General features: G+C 35.2%; 2 protein-coding genes across 4 annotated transcripts in view; one reads left to right on the forward strand and one right to left on the reverse strand.

The window, feature by feature from the left end:
* Window positions 1–19,848, reverse strand: part of AVEN (apoptosis and caspase activation inhibitor) — a 94,818-nt gene that overhangs the window by 38,858 nt on the left and 36,112 nt on the right. The gene's annotated exons all lie outside the window — the stretch shown is intronic.
* The window catches only part of CHRM5 (cholinergic receptor muscarinic 5), a 47,236-nt gene continuing 43,848 nt past the window's right edge, over window positions 16,461–19,848 (forward strand). The window contains exon 1 of the mRNA XM_005230718.3: window positions 16,461–17,028. The gene's annotated coding sequence lies outside the window, so the exon portion shown is untranslated. The remainder of the gene's footprint in view (window positions 17,029–19,848) is intronic.

The following is a 19,848-nucleotide window of genomic DNA, read 5'->3' on the forward strand; positions in this document are numbered from 1 at the left end:
AATACAAAATGCATCCTGAACTTACTTCCTGCTGGTTTGGTTTTGTATTTTAATAAGATTCTGTATTAGTATTGGATGTGAATTAATCACTTTTTCTGTAACATGAATGCAAGAACACTCACGTAAACACATATATAATACTAAAAATCATAAATACGTAGTATATATATTCAGCAAGATTATTCATGCAAAGACAATTATTCAAATACATAGCATACTTACAAAGTTATACCTTTAGCATTTAAGTTTTTAAGATTCAGTGTGAAGTACAAAAGTTTATTAAATTCCCAAAAGCAGAAATGACATTTTTAACTTATTTGTCCCTGTTAAATATACAAATGAAAAATAGGAAGATTCAGATATATTCATGCTGAAGCATTTCTAAGAACCAAGGTATAGCAAAAGCAATGTCTATCAATGTTTCTTCAAACTAGAAGATTCTCAAGATGTTGATATCTTGTATTGATTAACTTGATTTATTTATTTGAGGAGCATAGGAAGGAATGAAGTGTTAAATACATTTTTATTATTATGTTCCATTTTTATTATTTTGATATTGCTGTCTAATATTTACCAAAACACAAAAACTAATGCATGTATGTTGACCAAGCACTGAAAGCAGTAGCAAGCCTGGTCCTCACTACTCAGAACACATCCTTAGCAAACGAAACACACCAGAACACATACACACATGGGACGATGCTCTTAAGAGTTGGGTTTTGCTTGGGGCTACGTGGGGGAAGAAAAGCCTTTCCAGGGCAGATTTCTGCTTCCTCAGAGACAAACACCATGTTGAAGTATTATTCCTAAATAGCATACATAATTTCTATTTTTAATACAAATATTGGTGCTAAATAATCTGAAGTCTAACAATTCAATGGACACAAATGACAAGAGGGATTGCTCCTAATTTCTAATAAATATTTCTAAAAAAAGTTATTGCTTTGTAATCAAAATTAAAAACCACAGTAATTACGTCATCTAGAAGCCCAGTATATAATTTAATTTTATTTGATCACCATGATACTAGTACTCTTTATTATAAACATGCGTACAATTTAAATCACGCTCACTGGATTACAGGTTATTAACTCAAAGAAGATTTAATAAGATGACAATATAAGCAATCTGATTCTGAAATAAATCTTTAAAAGGCAGACCATGAAGAGAAACAGGGAAGAAGTGGTAATTTCTGGACTGCCAGTGGCACCAGCTGTTTCTTTCAACTGTCAGTGATATGGTAACGCTTTATATACCATAATCAAAGAATATATAAGAACAATGTAACAATAATCAAAGAAAAGACAGAAACAATATCACTAACTGTGACAAATACAAAAAGGTACTGCTAAACATGCCTTGCATGAGAACTGAACTTACCAGTTTAAGGTACACATTGAAATGGAATGCAGAAGAGAAATGGTGACACATTTTCCTGTATTTTCCTCTGGTTTCATTTCTACAGCTTATGGTATATAGGGCTATGTTCGCTCATATAAATATAATTATTTCAATGTTAACTTAAACAGCTACTAATATTTAGAAAGAAAATGGGTGGGTGGGGGGGTGTGTGTTCCTGTTCAGCCTATTGTGAACTCACCGGACTTTAACAGGCTTCACGTGATCATCTAGACCTTTCTCCTTCCCAAGCAGTCTCACCTATTCCTATGTCATTCCTAGAAGATGTTTTTCTAGAAGATGAAGACAACCTTCAGTGACAAATACTCCCCAGTGTCTTTAGGGAGTTTACTCAAAATGTTTTGCTGTTCTCACATAAGAATTGTTTTTTTCCCCCATGTTTAACCTAAAACCTATCTCACTGTAATGTACCTGCTATGTTACTTTTGGTCTACACCACGAAGATGTGTCCAGGCTGCAACTGACTGGCTGCAACTGGAACCTCACCAGACAACTGGGACCTCGCCAGACAGCAAGCTGCTCAGGAGCCAGCAGTGCTCCCCCAGAGCTTGTCAGATCACGCTGGGAGTACTGCACTCCGCTTTAGGACCCCAGTACAGCCACCAATAAACTGCAGCGAGTTCAGGCAGAGAGCCACCAAGATGGCTCGGGGGTAGCACTTGCCCTATGAGGAGAGGCTGAGGGAACAAGGCTTGTTCAGCCTGCACAAGAGATGGCTTTGGGGGGGACCTGAGAGCAGCCTGCCGGTACCGACAGGGAGGTTATCAGGATGATGGAGTCAACCTTTCCAGTGGGCATGGGAGAAGGACAAGAAAAAACAGGGATAAAAATTGAAACTAGGTATAAGAGAAAAACTTTTCATCATGAGTCAAGCAGTGGAACAGGTTGTGCCATTGCCAATCTTTGAGTTTCCTACTGGATAAAGCCCTGGGCAACCGCACCTGACCACAGCTGACCTTGCTTTGTGTAAGAGGCTGGACTAGTGACCTCCTGAGGACTCTGCCAACCTGAATTATAAGATGATCCTATAACATCCATACAGCTTCTACCATCAAACATACAAAGACTAAATCCCCCAATTCATCTTCCTTTCCTTGTCGAAATAAGAACGACTGTACTTACTCAGACTGATGGTCCATCACACAGTATCTCACCACCACGAATGGTCACAAGTACTTGCCAAGAGCAAAGTGAAAAACAGAACAAGGATACTCACTCCTCCCTAATACTTCAACTAAGTGGACTTCTGAACATGACAACATTACCAGAATTCTCTACTTGACTGGGCTTCCAAGTGCTGTCACAGATGTTATTTATGCAGTCAGAGGGGATCTACTTAGTGTGGATTTGTTAAAAAAAAAAAAAAAAAAAAAAAAAAAAAAAAAAAAAAAGACATTCAGAGTTTTGACTTTCCTGCTTTCACCTGTTGACAACTTTCCTCTCTGCTCAGCAGCTGGACAGTTCCTTCTGTATTTTCTTTGCTCATATTTGTTCAAAAACCTACCGCACAACTAGTAGCAGACATAATTAGAAAAGAATGTAATCTTTAATTACTCTTATGCTAGAGCCTTTGCATGCTTCCACTCTACTTTTTTGCCACAGCAGACACTTGCTCTGTTCCTTGATGACACCAGCATAACCTCCTCTCTTCTACCCCTATCAAAAGTATCAAACCCCTATGTACATGGTTTACAAACTGCTGCATAATCACATTTTACCAAGCCAAATTCAGAGTTTCTGAAGTTTGTTTTTTTGGTCTTTAAAGTATTCATTTTCATTTTCTATTTTTCTCCACTTTTCACTCTCTCAAATTATTTTCCCGGATTTTCCACTGAAGTGACAGTTATAGATCAGTAGTGCAAAAATGGGAAGCTCAACATAATTATGTCAAAACCATCATCTGATTTTTTCATCATGATAAATAAAATTATAAGTGCCTACCTGGATAATAAATTAATACATCCCACTTTTTAAAGGCACAACCACAGTGAAATAATGTTTTACATTCTAATACATACATTCTACAAAAGCCCACTTTTGTGTTGAGTGCTAAAGTTTCTAATATATTTATTATTTAATCATAAATGTTGAGAAATCTCAGCACCAAATTCACAAAAAAAGAATAAATACATATTATACCTAGTTACAGTTTGTTAGAACAGTGTGTTCCAATATAGGCTTCAGTAAACTGAAATTATACAACTTGCCATATCATTTGAAGCACTTATAACTTTTAGTGCACTGAAGTTGCCAAGAAACCCTGAGAAGCAGATGGGAATTACTGCTGTTAAAATGCAACCAATTACACCAGAAAAGAATTAGGCCTGTCATAGTTACACAAGAAAATTTCAATATTGCAGCATCCTATTATTTAATTCCTTTTTTTTATTAACAAAAAGTATAAATTAACTTTATCTTAAAAAAACTAATTTCCTTAGAAGATTCCACTAGTGGCATCACTATATTTTTTCTATTTAAGAATATGAGCATAAAAAGAAATAAATAATCACTGTCTGGTTAACAGTCACATTCACAGAATTCTCACCAGCAACCTTCCTGAACCTCTGCCTCTATCTAAAGCTTTTCTTACTGAATGCCACCAAAAAAAAAAAAAAAAAAAAGCAAAAAAACCCAAAACACCAACTTATTTAAAAATCTTAAGTTTTAAAAAAAAAACCAACCCGCAGCTTCAAGACAAGAGCTAAATGCTAGAATTTACTTTCAACTTTCAAGACATTTCTTCTTTATATTCCATTGAAAACATGGCATCACTCATCATTATTCACTAAAGAAGCAGCCATCGCATCCCTACAAGGTTATAGTTCTTATACAAGTATAAATTATAAAATTTATGAGAAACTCCTGTTTCAGATGAAAAAATATTTCAAAGTTACTATAAGTAATATAAAATTAAGGCTCACTTGAGACAAGCCTTCTATGTTTGATTACTCCAGTGTCATTTTTCTGAACATCATTCTCACCAAAGAAGGTGCCTGTTTACTCCCAGAACATCAAATAAAGGGCTCCTAAATGGCCATATGTTGTTTCCACTCTTTAACTGAGGTTTGATTTAACATTTTTGAATGTATGTCCTATGGATTATCTCAAAATACTACAATAAATATTGAAGTTGTCCCATCAGCATGGTCTACAGAGAAGATGACAGTGATTTGACACACACATAGAAAATCAAATGTCTAAATAACATGCTCAACATACATTTTCAGTGACTCTCATTCCAATTATACAACTATATTCTGTTATACCAACAGTACATTCATCATCTCCTGATCAAAAGAAACCTTGCTTTATAACAGAAGGTATGTTTTATACTCAGCCATCCTCATTTGGACTACCTTCAAAGCTGAGATTGTTCACCAAGGTGTTTCTACAGATAGCAAAATCTCTTAGGCTGTTGGAGGTAAATGTCATCTTTAATTAGTTCAGCAAACAGCACTTCTTTTCTCCTAGGCAGAAAATACCATCAGCCATAAAATACTTAAGATATTATTAATATACTTAAGTTATTTTTGCAGGTTTTGTTACTGAGGTAACAGGAAGGTGGATGATGGAGAGGGAGATCTCTGAAGCATGAATATCTCTCCATAGATCCAATGAATGATATTAACAAAAGAAAAAAAAAAGAAAAAAAGATGACGACTCAAATGTCTGTTAATTGTCTCAACTAATACACAAACTAGTCTCAAAATATTCTTAGGATCTCACCAACTGATAAAAGTGTATGAAATTGCTCTCATTCCCTTGATCTGCCCCTAAAGGTACTGCAAAAGCATGGAGCTGTTTCATAGGTCCCATTTGCTTCTAGAAGGTGGTTCTTTTACATTTCCTGGGCCAGCCAATAAAAGCTGAAGTACACATATAACAGTTAACTTCTATATTCTAAGATTTAATTTCTTATTTTTATGTCTCTTTTAAACTGGGCTTCACAATACTGTAATAGTCCACCCAGCCCCGCCCCCCCCCCCCCCCCCCAGGGTTGGAGGCAGGGGGGAGCCTCTTGGCTACGCCAAAAAAATTAATTTAAGTTGTAAAAAACATGGGACTGGGACTGGACGTACCATCCTGAAAAGGCAGGTCAAAGAAACCTCCTAGAGAGGTAAAGGACAGAACAAAATGGCCACCCACATACACAGCCAATTCCATCAAAGGGTAGAGTAGATCATCATGGAACCCTTCTCCATTCAAACACCCAGCAGGAAGCAAAGCCTGACAACCCTGCAGGTACTTGAAGGATCAGGACGAAAAGAATCACGGCTTAACTTCCTGCTTTTTCTCATCACACAATCGGTCATGTCTCCATCAGACACATTTTAACTGATTAGATGTATTATTTTGCAAGTGTTGGAATTTCAGTGTTTGGCTCTATTTTCAAGTGGCAACCCAGACAACAGGCTTTCCCAAAAAGCAGTTCTCTGAAGCACACTAGAATAAAACGTAGAAAGTGCATGCATCAGGCAAAACAATGGAACTGGACAATCCAGTCCAGTGATAATGCAGGCATACATCTCTATCAGCTCGTTTAAGAGGCATGTCCCTTGTCCTATAGGTACCACAAAATGTGGCCTGAGGCTTTCTCTGTGTTTCTGCACAGCCCTATTGCCTGTCACCCAGCTCGTGATGCCCATGCCCCTGTAGTCTGCAAATCTTTAATTTTCTACCCAAGTACACTTCACACATGGGCTAACAGAAGGGTACTGAAATAGTGGTCTTTTGCTGCCAGTATGCAGGATGCAAAGAGATCATGCAATGAATAAAAGAAGCATGAGTCTTGCACTCCCCTCTGATACTTGACACTTGCGTAGATGAAAGAAAATACAAAGATTCCTTAAAAATAAGGCTGAGATAAGGCATAAAGCACGATAAGGCATAATCCAACTGACAAATGCATTCATACATTGAGTCAATCAAAACAGCACATAATGAAAAAGACAGTCTAATATTTTCATAATTCCCCAGTTGAACGGAAATGGAAGAGAATTACACTCAAGTACCATTTAAATAACTAGATAATTATTAAAAGTTATTTGGTCTTTCCTACTGTGCATTCTCAGACCAGATGTAGAAAGGAGCACTGGCCACTAATCAACAGTTAAGGGTACAAGGAACACTTTTTGACCTGTAGTTACAGTGACAAAACCAGACTTGCATGCCCAAATAGGTGTTTGAGGATGCTATTTGCATTACACCAACATCACTTACCAAGAGACTATTTCTCTCCTAGGACAACCTTACTGACAAGCTTTTTAAAATACACTTCAAAAAATTGTAACTGAGCATAATTAAAACACCCAGCATGTAAGCAGGTAAGTAATGCATTATATATAAGCTAGTTTGTCCTCCTTTTGATTACTCAAATGTTGAAGCATAGACAGTTACTTGATGGACTATGTTGCAAACAATATCCGTTATAATCTGTTTTTCCCTCCTTCCCTTAGTTCCCACAAACACAGCATCCTTAAAATCATAAAGATACATGTGGTACCGAAATACAATCTTTCTCAAAATTCTAAAGTAATTTTAGAACAGTTCATAAATTGAGAGTTACAATGTGGAATCTGTCATAACTGGTTATAAAGAAGTTCTAGTGAGTTTTTCTCCAGTTCCCAACTCTGCAACAATAAATCTCCAGGACGGGGGGGGGGTGTGGGGGGGGGGGGGCGGAGAAAAGAAAAAAAAACCCAAACCCCTATTTTCATGGATTACCTTAGAATAGGCATCTCTTCTCTGTGATTTTCCTTTTCTTCTCCTGCGAAAGAATCCTGGTCCCTCCTCCACAAGAGGGCAAAGATGATAAAGATCAACTCCCAGGATCCCTTGATCAAATACTAAAGTGTTGACTAAAATGCGATAGAACCAAGCTATCAACAAAGAACACCTCTTCACCCATATAAAACTGCAAGCCAACGTACATCATGATGTAGGGACATATGACAGTTTCTCATCTTTTCCAATTTTGTGGTCTTTCATTATGCACTCTCAAAGGTCCCTTATTCATTGATATTCCCCTTCCAAATGACAGCAATACTGGATTCCTTTCTCCTTTAGATTTTTATCATCTGTTGTTAGCACTGTTTTTTAAAAAGCCTGTGAAAGCAAGTTCATTACTTCACTTTTTCTTCTTACTTCTTGCAAAGGCTCCAGCAGATGTTTTTAAACTGGCAAAATTATAGGATTAAAATTTATAAACCAGAAAAAGTTACTTAACAGACTGTACAGTAACATAAATAATTAGCAAGAATTAAAATTTCAGTATTTTAATACTATTTTATGAATTGCATAATGAGCTAGATTCTAAACTATACAGTAGTCCTTTAATTGTTTCTGTCCTAATTATCAGGCAGCCCAAACTGTCTTTTTTGTGTACTGATTTCACTGTAAGATTGCCAAGCTTATAAAATGAGTCTTTAGAAAATTCTGCACAGAGTCTGAAAGCAGAAAGAAAGGATTCATTTTCCCACACAATACTCATATGAAAACAGACATACAACAGGAAGATTATAGAGGTTCTTGAATAAGACCTGTTTTTCTGCCTCTCATGGAAAACTTCAAGAAATCATTCATCATTCACTGGGAAACTGGCAAATTTTATTTGTGTCCTTTGCAGGATAACCCAGCTCATTTGCAGAATTTGTTGCATCACAAAGACAGAGAATGAGGACCACACAACACCACTATAAAACCACCTGAGTTATGGGTATGTGTTTTCAGATGTGTATCTGCTGCATCAGACCTACACACATGGCTCACACAGAACATTCATGATACTAGAAAAAAAAAAAAAAACAGGAAACCTTTCCAATAAGGCTGAAACATAAAGTTTGAACCTAAGCTGAACAATATAATTTCAGTGAAATGAATGTTTATCTATTAGAAATCAAAGGCATAAAATGTATGTACTACATACAATGATGTAGTATTAAAGGGAATCGTTTTCAAAATTAGGTAAAACATGAAGTAAGAAGAGAAGGAATCTAATAGCTGATTGCTTTCTAGAAACAAGCTGTACTAAGGTATTTATGAATAATTGGGTTTATGATTTGTGAAGCATGGGCTTTAAAAAAAACACAAATAAACTGATTTCTGTAATTCCATTTAATTCTTCCCTTCATAAATATATGATACTTCCACTGACTAATCTCTACTACATTAGAGACCAACACAGCATGTACCCTCAAAAAAATGTAAGATCTTTTAGAACAACTTAGCCCAATAACGCAGACTTTATTAGTTCTGTTAGTTCTATACCGCTGTTCCAAAATGCAATTGACATCAAACCTCATCTTTTACCCCATTTTTCATTGACAGAAGAGAAAGATCTTTGGTACACAGAATTTCTAGCAACCCCTTATAACTAATGTAATAGCTCCACACAGTTGCATAACAAATTTCCAAATAAATGCAGACAGACTATAGTCTATCCACAGCTTGCAACATTAAACTATTCCTTTCAAGATTCCCTCTCACCTGAAGTGTACTATGAAGAACAGTACCAAGCTAATATTAAGCTAGGATTCTCTTCAGATATTTACACAAAATAAGGAAGTGGCAGAGATGAGATGCTATTATTTCTGATAGCTATGAAATCTGCAAAAGACGCAGATGTTTCCATGTTACTTACCAGAGAGAGGCCAAAATCTTCTAAAATGAAAATCAAACCAGAACACAGAACCTATAAAACAACTACGGTGAATAAACTACTCATGCTAAGGTTTTAAATTAATCCTCCAGGAACACGGACTCTCTGAAATCCAAAGTTCCGTAAATTCAGGAGGTGGGGTGGGGAGGGAATAAAAGTAGAAACTAACAGAACATGATAGGAGAACCACCACAAACTTCTGTAAAACCTAGGAGAAGAGATGCAATTTGCAACTACCATTATGATGTATCTTTTTAAAAGTACTTTCTTTATTCAGCAGTTAAGTGTTTTTTCTTGGGACATTTATAGGTTTTACCTCTGAAACTCTCCAAAATCAATTTTGTGAATATGATTTCCAAAATATAATAGAAAATGGCTAAATATTAACCAGATCCTGGAGGGAAAGGGGAAAATATATTAAAAAGCAAAGCAATAAAAGAATGGTAAAGCATCTGGACATCAGAAATCCAAACAGAATATTTCACCTGTCTAGATTCAAACAGAAAGTCTGTGCCAATGGCATCAACGAGCTTTTAAAAAGCTGTATTTTTCAGTTGAGAAGTACGCACAATCTTTCTTCAGGTAGGATACACTTCAACAAATACCTTCTAAATAGGACAATTTAATTAGATTTAGTATATTCAAAGTTTAAACTAGATATTCTTTTAAAAATAAAAGCAAAGATACTGGCCTTTGAAACTAATAGCTACACTTACTATGGACTATTAAAATCAAAACAAATGAGTCTTTCTTTTAAAGTTACATGTTGCTGATTTTTTTTTAAACATCAGTCAACTGAAGTGATACAAACAAATGTTTAAATACCTGCAATTAGATGTTATTACAGTGAAGAAGTGACATAGATGAACTAAAAAAAGAACACACTTGCTTCACGTTTAAGTGCTTTTATGCAAATGATGACTTTAATTTGAAGTAAAATAAAAACAATAAGGGATTAAGAACAGAAGAAAGTTTGTTCCCTTGAAATTTATGAGTAATGATACTACATAGCAGTTTCTAAAATTGTGTAACATACTGTCATAGTGTATAACTATGACATTATGTCACGATGTCATACATCAAAAAGGCATAATTTTATTTTAGGGGCAAGTGTCTTGCAGTACATTTGGCAATATAGGATTTTTTTAAAGGGGGGGGGGGGGGGGGGGGGGCGTGGGGAACCCCCCACAAATCCTCATAAGTATCCAATCCATAAACATTCAGAGCAGCAAGTTGGTGTTGTGCCTTGTAAATTTGCCTGAAACTATTATGTTTAAACAAAAAACAAAACCAAAACACAACGACAAACCATAATCCATTTGGGTGAAGGGAAGTCCTTGAACAACTCGTTTATCACACTCCTAGTGGAATCACTTGTTTGAGAGCACAGAGCAGATCTAAATCAGCAAATTATGTAACTGCTTAGATGGGTCTTCCAGTTTAAACAATCTCCAGATTTCAGAAAGCTGCATTGAAGTTATGCACAATTCCTTGGTAAAACTATACAACAGGAACTGTATCTATAATGAATAACTTTTTTCAGTACTAGCTTTTGTTCATAGACTCCCCCTCTATTCTTGCATTTCAAAAATCACCCACCATATAATATAGCTAGCTGTAATTTAACATAAAATTAATTATAAATCTATTGAAGATGTCAAACTCTTATTTCTTAAAGGGATATGAAATTCTCTTATTGAAAAGGTTATAGTTTTTTTACTTCCCAGAAAAGCATCATGTTCACAGTAACCTTTTAACTAACAGGAACAGATGGGTATAACTGGATACAGGCGTGACGGAGCATTGTGGTAGAGCAAAAGAACATGTTGATTCTCATACCTCTGGCAGATGGGAACCAGTCAAAATTAGTTTTAGACTAAAAATATTTTGCTACTTCTTGGTAAAAAAAAAAATCCACACACCACACACTGGAAAGAACATGCTATTTTATACATGCCATCAGAGATCAGACAACAGCAGCTTTCAAAAAGTTGGTACCGTACATAAAAGCCAATTACATAGGTTTACTGAATGACATTTTTAAGCCTGTGAATAAATTACAAATTCCTGAAAACAGTAGCTTATAATGGAAGTGCTAACACAACCTTAACTAGAGCAGCAAATGCACTGCTATTATGAAGTTGTTATGGCAACTAGAATGATCAAGTTGGGAGAGAAACAGGAAGAGTGTGCATAAGCAAAACTTCAAAATCTTTGACAGCACCCCCCACAAACTTTTCTAAAATTGTGGTCACAGCGTTATCACTCCTTACCTTTACAACAAAAAACTGAACTGCAAAACTTCCCATTAACACAGATGGGGGGGGGGGGGGGGGGGGGGGGGGGAAGAGGTTCCATATTAGTTTAGTATCTAAAACAAGTTAATCTCAAGGTCATAATCCACCTGGAGCATGCACGTATTAATAGTCTTCAAAAATAATGTCAATTGAAAGATATCTGGACAGCATCTGCTGAGCACATATTCAGATATCACAAGTTAACAAATCACAGTTATGCAAAACTGTTCGATCTTTGATAGTTTCATAATTTGTAACCAATCTGAATAGTTTAGTAACAGCACCCTGCTGTCATTTGACTAAATTAGACAGCACGTTCACAAATACTGATCCGTTAATTAAAATGTGATTGCAAATATAACTGAAGCTCATATATTTGTGAAACAGTCATTACTTATCCATCCTAATAATGTGTTAGACAAAAGCAGAAATCTTTGGGTGTTTCCAATATTAAAATAATGGGAAAAAAACACAGCAAGGCAGTCATGTTCTAATACACAAAAATGCACAAAGTATAATTTATAAAACAGTTTAATTAAAATCTCTACCAGCAAGTTGGTTACCTTTCCCAAAAAAACATTCTACAGTTTAATTGCAAGTATTACTCCAGTAAAGTATCACTGAATAAAATTTCCAACAAAATGTTAGTAGCAACTAACAGTCCTACAAATAATGTTAAATCATTATCATACATTTTTATTAAAGCACTCTGTCAAAAATACATCTACTCGCAACAGTTCCACTAGAAAAGCGGAAAACAAATTATTTGTCTTTCTTCTCAAAGGATTTCGTATTAAAGTCACTTTGTCTCATCTAAACTTGACTTCCATAACTAAAATCTAGGAAACACAAAAGCCCTTCGATGTCTGACATGATAAGAGTTGTGCTAAGTACTTACACTCACTTATTTCCTAGGTAACAAAACCTCCTTTTCTTCTAAGCTATCTCAATCCATTTCTCTTTTGAGTTTGCTGTTCTACACCAGTTTTCAGACTAAAGGGAAAAAACATTTTATGAGTAAGTCTGATTTTATAAAGAACAGTCTCATTTTAAGTAATGAGAAAGAATTTTCACTGAGAGCTACCAGATATGCCTATTAAATTCAAAATAATTTTAAGATTCAGGTTGTCATATTTTTAAGTTTAAGTCAAACATTACTCAGTGTTAATTATCTGATTGCAAAATTTTAAAGCTTTAAAGACTGTTTTCATTTATACAGGCATTTATTGATATTATTTTTTTTAAGAACCACACAATGTATTCTATATTGATCACTGACAACTACAGTTTTGCAGATTAATTTAATTTAGCTGGAAGATAATCACATATTCCACTGACAGAACATAATTATTTAGTCTGCAATAAGAAATAATTATTCATATTATTCATATAGGCCACAACACCCCACGCCACCCCCCAAAGAAAAAGTTAATAACAAATAAGGTTGAAGAATAAGTAGGAGAGTAATTTTGTTCACAAAAGCAAGAACTACTTCCAGGCAACAAAAGAAGCAGCAATAACGATGACATTTTCTTCAGAACATTAGCTCTTCAGCAATTTACAAATTCTGATAAACACACCACTTTTCTCTGAAAAGCGACCACTACAGTTATCAAGTCGCTTGAAAAAGGTAATCATACAGATCTATAAAAGGTGAATGACAACATTCAGGAAAAAAGGTAAAAATGGGATTTCCATATGCATAGCTGTTTGTTAGATAAATGATAAATACTTGATAAAATTCTCAAAAAGGAAAATGCTTAGAAGTGTTCTCTAACACAGTATCTTATTTTTTTTTCAAATTTATTTGCAGTACTAACATTAGTGGTTACCACACAAATTTATAATTTGTAAAAACTTTTCATTGAGGTATGGCTTTACTGATCACTCAGCTTTATTAGAAAAATGTTTTCCCTAATCTATTTGACAAATTACTTCCACAGAGTAGTGGTAACACTTGGCCTTTTAGACTTGAAGAATCTATAATTATTAATCATAAATGGACTAACACAGACAGTAGTACATGGTTTAATATTATTTGCAAAGCTATCAGTTTTGATACTGTAAATATCAAATCTCACTGAGATTGCAATAAAATTTCAGCGAGCGTTCACCTCAAATACTCACACACTTAAAATGTAGAACATTCTAAAAGAAAACTGACTTCTGTGCTTACTTCTTATGCAACTTCTAAAAAGCAATCTTCTTAAAACAGGTAAGTGCATTATTCCCCCTAGATCTGATTTTCAGGTGCAGAGCTGCAATGCATTGTTAACCAAAACTACACAGTAGTTATTTTGAGGGGTTTGGATCTAACATGTACAGACATAACACCACTCACAAAAACCAAAGGGAACTTAACAGAAATCTGTCCAAGAAATACAGGACTTTTTCCTCACTATAAATCAACTTTTTGCAGTTGCAATGCAGAAAACAACATGCTTGTGAACCAAATGAAATGAAGCAGAGGGGTGTAGCCAGTCCCCTGTGATTCCTTGCTATTGGTTTAGAGGTATGAGAAACTCATGTCAACTGATGTTCTTTATGGACATGGAATCTCTCATCATGCCACTTTGTGAGTGCAAGATAACCACATCCTGCAAGAATTAATCACATACTATAGCACTAACTGTGACAAAGTAGACATCCAGACATAAGAATGACTATATGGAGCCTTTGGAGTTTATAGTTGGGCACGCTTTAAGCTTTTGCTACTTCACTCACCAGCAACCCTCTCCACTGGATACATTATTTACCTCCTTTATTTATGCATGTTATATAAATATAGCTTATTCCTGTTGTAGCCTGACCAAACAGAAAAGATTTTCAGAACACTATGCTAAAAACAGAATTTTTTCTCTTCTTTGTAATATATTCAAGGCTGAAAATTTTAACCAGCTTTGTCTTCAGCATTAAAATTCTCAACACCAATCATCTCCTTATCTTAGACTCAGATTGCACATCACAATGTCAGATCACTGTCATCCCCTAAACTTTAACATGCCACTTTGTCCAAGCTTATCCTCAACTCCAAGCTAGAGACAGCAGAATACTTTTGATATTAATATACAAATAGCTCATCTTATGTAGTTTTGAAGGCAGGGGGGGGGAGGGAGTGGGTTTTATACATATATATGCATGTGTGCACTCACGCACATATATGTATTAAAAAAAGACTATTATTTTGCACTTCAGGACTTCTTTTGGGGATAATCACAGAGCAGATACTCGAGTGCTCTGTTTTAGGATTTGCAAGCGGGACTAGTGTTTGTTCTTTGTCTCCTGAAAGATTATCTGAGAATACAAACTGTAAAATGTTGTATTATTGTCACACACACGAAGATTGTGCCTTGTCAGATTCCAGCTACTTGGAAGGGTTTCACGAGAATCAGCACCTTTGGAAATACCCTAATAAATTTAGGACACTTCCAGTTCAGGTTAGGCTACAAACTCCAGATGTTCATTTTTGAAGACAGAAATCATGAGACAGAAAGTGTTAATATTATTTCAGGAAGTATGCCTCATTCCAGTACTTTCAGCATGGACTTTACATCATGTACCCATTGTATCCTTGGCAACTCAACTCCTTATCTAAAGAGATAAGATTGACAGCTTACATTTAAAGTTACAGCCATTGTATGCTACTGGGCTTGGACCTTGCTACTACATCTGGAGCTAGATAGGATACAAGTTAGAGACCAAATGTATTCCAAAAGTTACTTGATGTGATATAAGGGCGTAACTGTGCTCATCATTACTGACTGGATACACCAAAAAAGCTTTAACCAGATGCTCTCCATCAATTCATTGCAAGGAAGATGAAGATAATTTTGCTGTTTCAATGGAACAAGACTAGGGCAAACTATGAGAGGTTCTTCATACTCATAATCAACAAGTACAAACCCATAGAAGTAGTGCCTTCTCCCACCATCTTTTTGGTATGCTTCATGTTTCACCTTGATTATAAAGTAAATAGCCTATTTTCTTTCTCTTATTTTATCATTTTATCTCTTCTTCACCTTCAACGTACAGAAGGCAAAAAAAGAAACAAACTGATTGTAAACATTTTCTTGTCAAGAAACTAAAAAGAAAAGTTACAGTAAATAATGTTCCAAGGGGAGAAAAAAATGAAACCATATTCTAAGGAAAAATTCCAAATGTTGCATTATTTTCCCCACAATCAGCATACGTTGCCCCTAACAACATAAGTACAGTGAATGAAGATTTCACCAATTGTATTTTAGAACAGATTTATAAAGGGCTTATGCCACATTAAAGTGCATTTTCCAATATATATTATTTCCTACATATTAGCCTCAAGAGAGTAGTTATTTAACATTAAATGAGAGAATTTAAATTCCTAAATTAATTAGAAATGGATTTGAGTCAGAAAGTCTTTGTTTAATACAAAGTGTGTAACAAGTTTGAACATCACCTTCGTAAATGAAAAACATTTTTTTAAAAACATTCAGGTTTCTTTTTGCAGTGGAAAAAAAGAAAGCAAACAAAAAAGAGAAGACAAAACCCTCATCAATGTGTAGACTTAATCTGCACATTAAGTTATAAATGAAAAACCACAAGACTACAGCCAGGTTCCCCAATTGAAAGGCTACATGAAGCAGAACACAAACCACGATTTTTAAAGCAAATCTTTTAGAATATCTTTTTGATGAAAAGCTAGCTATGAATACACCTTAACCTGAATGGAGTTTTTAACCCTATGCATGACATCTACCATGTCAAAACAACTCTGGTTCATTTTACTTGATTATATTCCAAAATAGCAGTTTTTTCCTGGATTCATTTCTTGATGGCAAGCTGTTCAAACACAGAGCACCTATCAAACCTAATATTATCATCTGCTGCTTATTTTCCTAGTAGACACTGCTGTCCATCAGAAGAAATAATTAATGGGTCTATTATGTATGAAAGCGTCATCCTGTCAGTTCAGTGACTGGATTGAATAGCTCATATCTGCTACTCATTGATGCCACGCGTGCTCACTGTCCTGAGAGATGACAAAACACTACCCCCTTTGGGATTTTTTTTCACCCTCTGTTCTAAAGCAGCATTTCACATCTGTGTCTGACAGAAGCATAAGGAGCTGAGAGGCGCAGACCATCATCCTTCACAGAATAATGTCGCATGGGTTAAAAGTTAAGACCTGATGTCTGCTGATCCTGCCTATTTCCTGCAAAAATCTAAAACATGAAGGCTACCAAAATGTGTAGGGAAATAACTTTTCAGTGTTGGAATAGCTGCAGAAAACAGATGGAAATTACTAGATACTAAATCTTTAAATGTTTTTTTAAATGGGTGAATATTTCAGTTAACTGGGGTCAGTGCATGTGCCTTTTTTGGGGGTGGGGGGGAAGATGCAAAGTTCACAGGTTCTTTTCTGTTACAAGATCAGGGCAGAATAAACAAAAATGCTGAATGTGGAAGAAATCTGATATTGGAGATACCTGGAGATAAACTGGAAATAACCAATACCACAAGACGAAGCAGCAATGAACAACAAGATGCTCTGGAAAAAGAAATCACAAGACGAGAGTGCACAATGCATTTCAAACAGAAAAAGCTTCCTATCTGCTGAGTGAGTCTCAGTATGTTCTGACAAGAGCACAGATAAAGCTTCAATCAAGTATCTCCTAGGTAAGTTTTTATTTTATATACTGCTTTAATTCTTTATCACATCAATATATACTTTAATGTATGGACAATAACTCAATGAATTTGAAATATTTTATACTGATACTTAAGTTCGAATTCTTCTATGACAAACAGCTGATGCTCTTAGATTTCCTATACTGGTCAAACATCAGCTGTCTTTTGATATTAAGGTTATTCAAAGGAAAACTATTAAATGCTTTCTCTCTTGACTTATACTAGACTGAAATATTTCCTAAGATTTAAATCCTGCAAAATATTTTAATACATATTTCCATGCATGGCTGTTTAAGAAAAAAAGAAATTAATAAAAAGCCACGCTTCTGTTAATATCACCAAAAAACATGTACTGTACTTCATTATCTGTTTCATCTAGCAAAGCAAACATCTTGCACCACAGCAATAAATTTAAAAGGGTATCTTTTATTATAGGATTAATCTTTTTTTATATAAAAGGATATTAAAAGAAGCTAGAACTGTTGGTTAGTTATTTATGAAAGGTAAACTACAGCACAGTAAGGAAACAGCACTATGTTAATACACCCCAAGGTACTGTGTACAGAGTTTCAATAAGCAGATTGGAAATCAGTGCCCCCGTAAAACTATAAAAAAAGAAGGTGCAGGTCGCCAGTTATTTCACTTACTTGCAGCATCCACTACATAAGCCACAGACATGAATTCCACATGGAAATAATATGCAAAACATTTTAGAAAGAGATTCTAACATCTAATAGGTCTTGAAAAATTAACACAGCATCTGTTAGTCAAAAAACTACACTTACAAGTCATGGACAAAGGTAAAACTGCTCATACACAAAAAAACCCCACACCCCTTGAAAGCGAAAAAGCATAGTCACATACCATTCAACACTCCACTTTATAGTATCACATTTGTCAATTTTGTACATAATACTAGCTTTGAGAACCTGTATCTTTGTTCCTACTGTCTTTTACTGGTTTCACACCATTCTTTCTATTTACTAAAGATGTAATATTTCTTTTTCCAGCATTGTTTAAAATATCTTTCCTTTGCTTCTCTCTGTATCACTTCCCTCATTTCTATTTAACACGTCTTTCTTATTTAAACCTTAATTCTTAATCCATCAACTCTTTTCCTTTTTTTTTTTTCATGTTTTTCTAACTTACTAAAACAATCTCTCTCTCGCCTGATGCTTGCTGAAGGCAGACTAATTTGCCATTCACAAACACCTCTTTGAATCCTTTGCTTATGCACAAAGGGTTTATGAATTCTACCAAGTGCTAGGAGACTAAACTTACTTGCCAAAGATAGAATATGAAATTAAAAAACTTAAGTTCATACTATGCTGAGCCTTGACTCATATCAAGAGTCAACAACATACTCCCAAAATAATGGAAATCCTACCAGGAGAGATATGTGAAACAATTTCTGCAGGAGAGGGGTCATCATCTCATGTTTATTCCTGTAGACTATTTGAAATTCCTCCTACAAGATCCCACCCTTGATTGTCGGGGGGGGGGGGACGGGGGGGGGGGGACGGGGGGGAACACTTTCTATTCTCTAAGTCTTCTGCTTAATATAGGCAAAAAAGTTTCCATTATTCTAACCCTCTTCCACTTTCCGACTTGCTGTATTTGACGAGAACTTGACAGGAATTTTTTGCACCTATTATTCAGCCATTTTGTTGCCAACAGGTTCCAGCTTCTCTACAACATCCCCAATTTCTCTCCTTTTGTAAGTAGCTCCAACTGCTCTCTTCACAACTGCTCCATCAAACATAGCTCAATCTTTTTTTCCTACGCCTCACTTCACATATTACATCAATTCAGTAAGAATTCTTCCTGCCTCATCACTGCTCCTATACAACACGCACCGATACTTTTGTCTCTAATATACCAGGAAAAAAATCATCAACTAAGCAGTAGGTTCTGTACAATACAAACCAAAACAATATAGCTATAAGTTTCAATGGCACCAGTTCAAGATTTCCGTAACTTGAACCATCAAAGCCTACTACAATTCAGTAACACTTGCAACCAGCAGCTGATGTAATAAAGCTTCTGTCAGCTGTTCTCAGAAGACAGCTATCTGTTGAATCTGGTTCAGAGTCAGAATTAAAAGAGAGAGAAAAATGAGAATTGTAATTCAAGTTTTGATTCTCCAGTTACCGCTCTCGCACTGGAAAAGTCTTCTTACCTTGGATGTTGTGTGTGAGTTTTTGCCTCTTTTTTAAAAGGAATTGTTTATCTCACCCATAACTGCTAGCCAGCATGATTATTTAAGAAAAATCAGCTTATTTTTCAATGAAGCTCCCAGAAAGCTTATTCAAAACTTACTGTTTCAGAAACTTCTAAACTTGGAGTTGCAGTTAAGACTTTTTAAGCTCCCTGTTGAAAATATAAGGCGGCTAAGAACAAGTGGAAAGCTTGCTTGTAGGAAGGAAAATTGTCAAAACTAGTATTTTTTAAAAGACTGTATATAACTATGTAATTTTTTAAAATAAAAGGTAGATCTTTATTTTTTTACATGTATTCATTAACTATTTTTAAGTCATCAAATGTTATTTTTAATTTTAAGTGCCTTATCCCTCACACTTATCTTCAAAGAATTCAGATGCATTAATATAAGTGAACAGTTAATCAAGTTCCATAACCTAAATCTCTATGCAACCAGAAATAAATACATCACAGAATGTTTTCCAAAATGTGTAATTATGTAAAATCACCTCACCTGAAAGCAGTGACTTGATATTTATCTTCCACCTTTATCATAATCAGTTGTTCAAGGATCACTAAGCATCTGACAAGGGTATCTTTTTCATTTCC

Source organism: Falco peregrinus, chromosome 1 (genome assembly GCF_023634155.1).
Source record: "Falco peregrinus isolate bFalPer1 chromosome 1, bFalPer1.pri, whole genome shotgun sequence".
Lineage (NCBI taxonomy): Eukaryota > Metazoa > Chordata > Aves > Falconiformes > Falconidae > Falco > Falco peregrinus.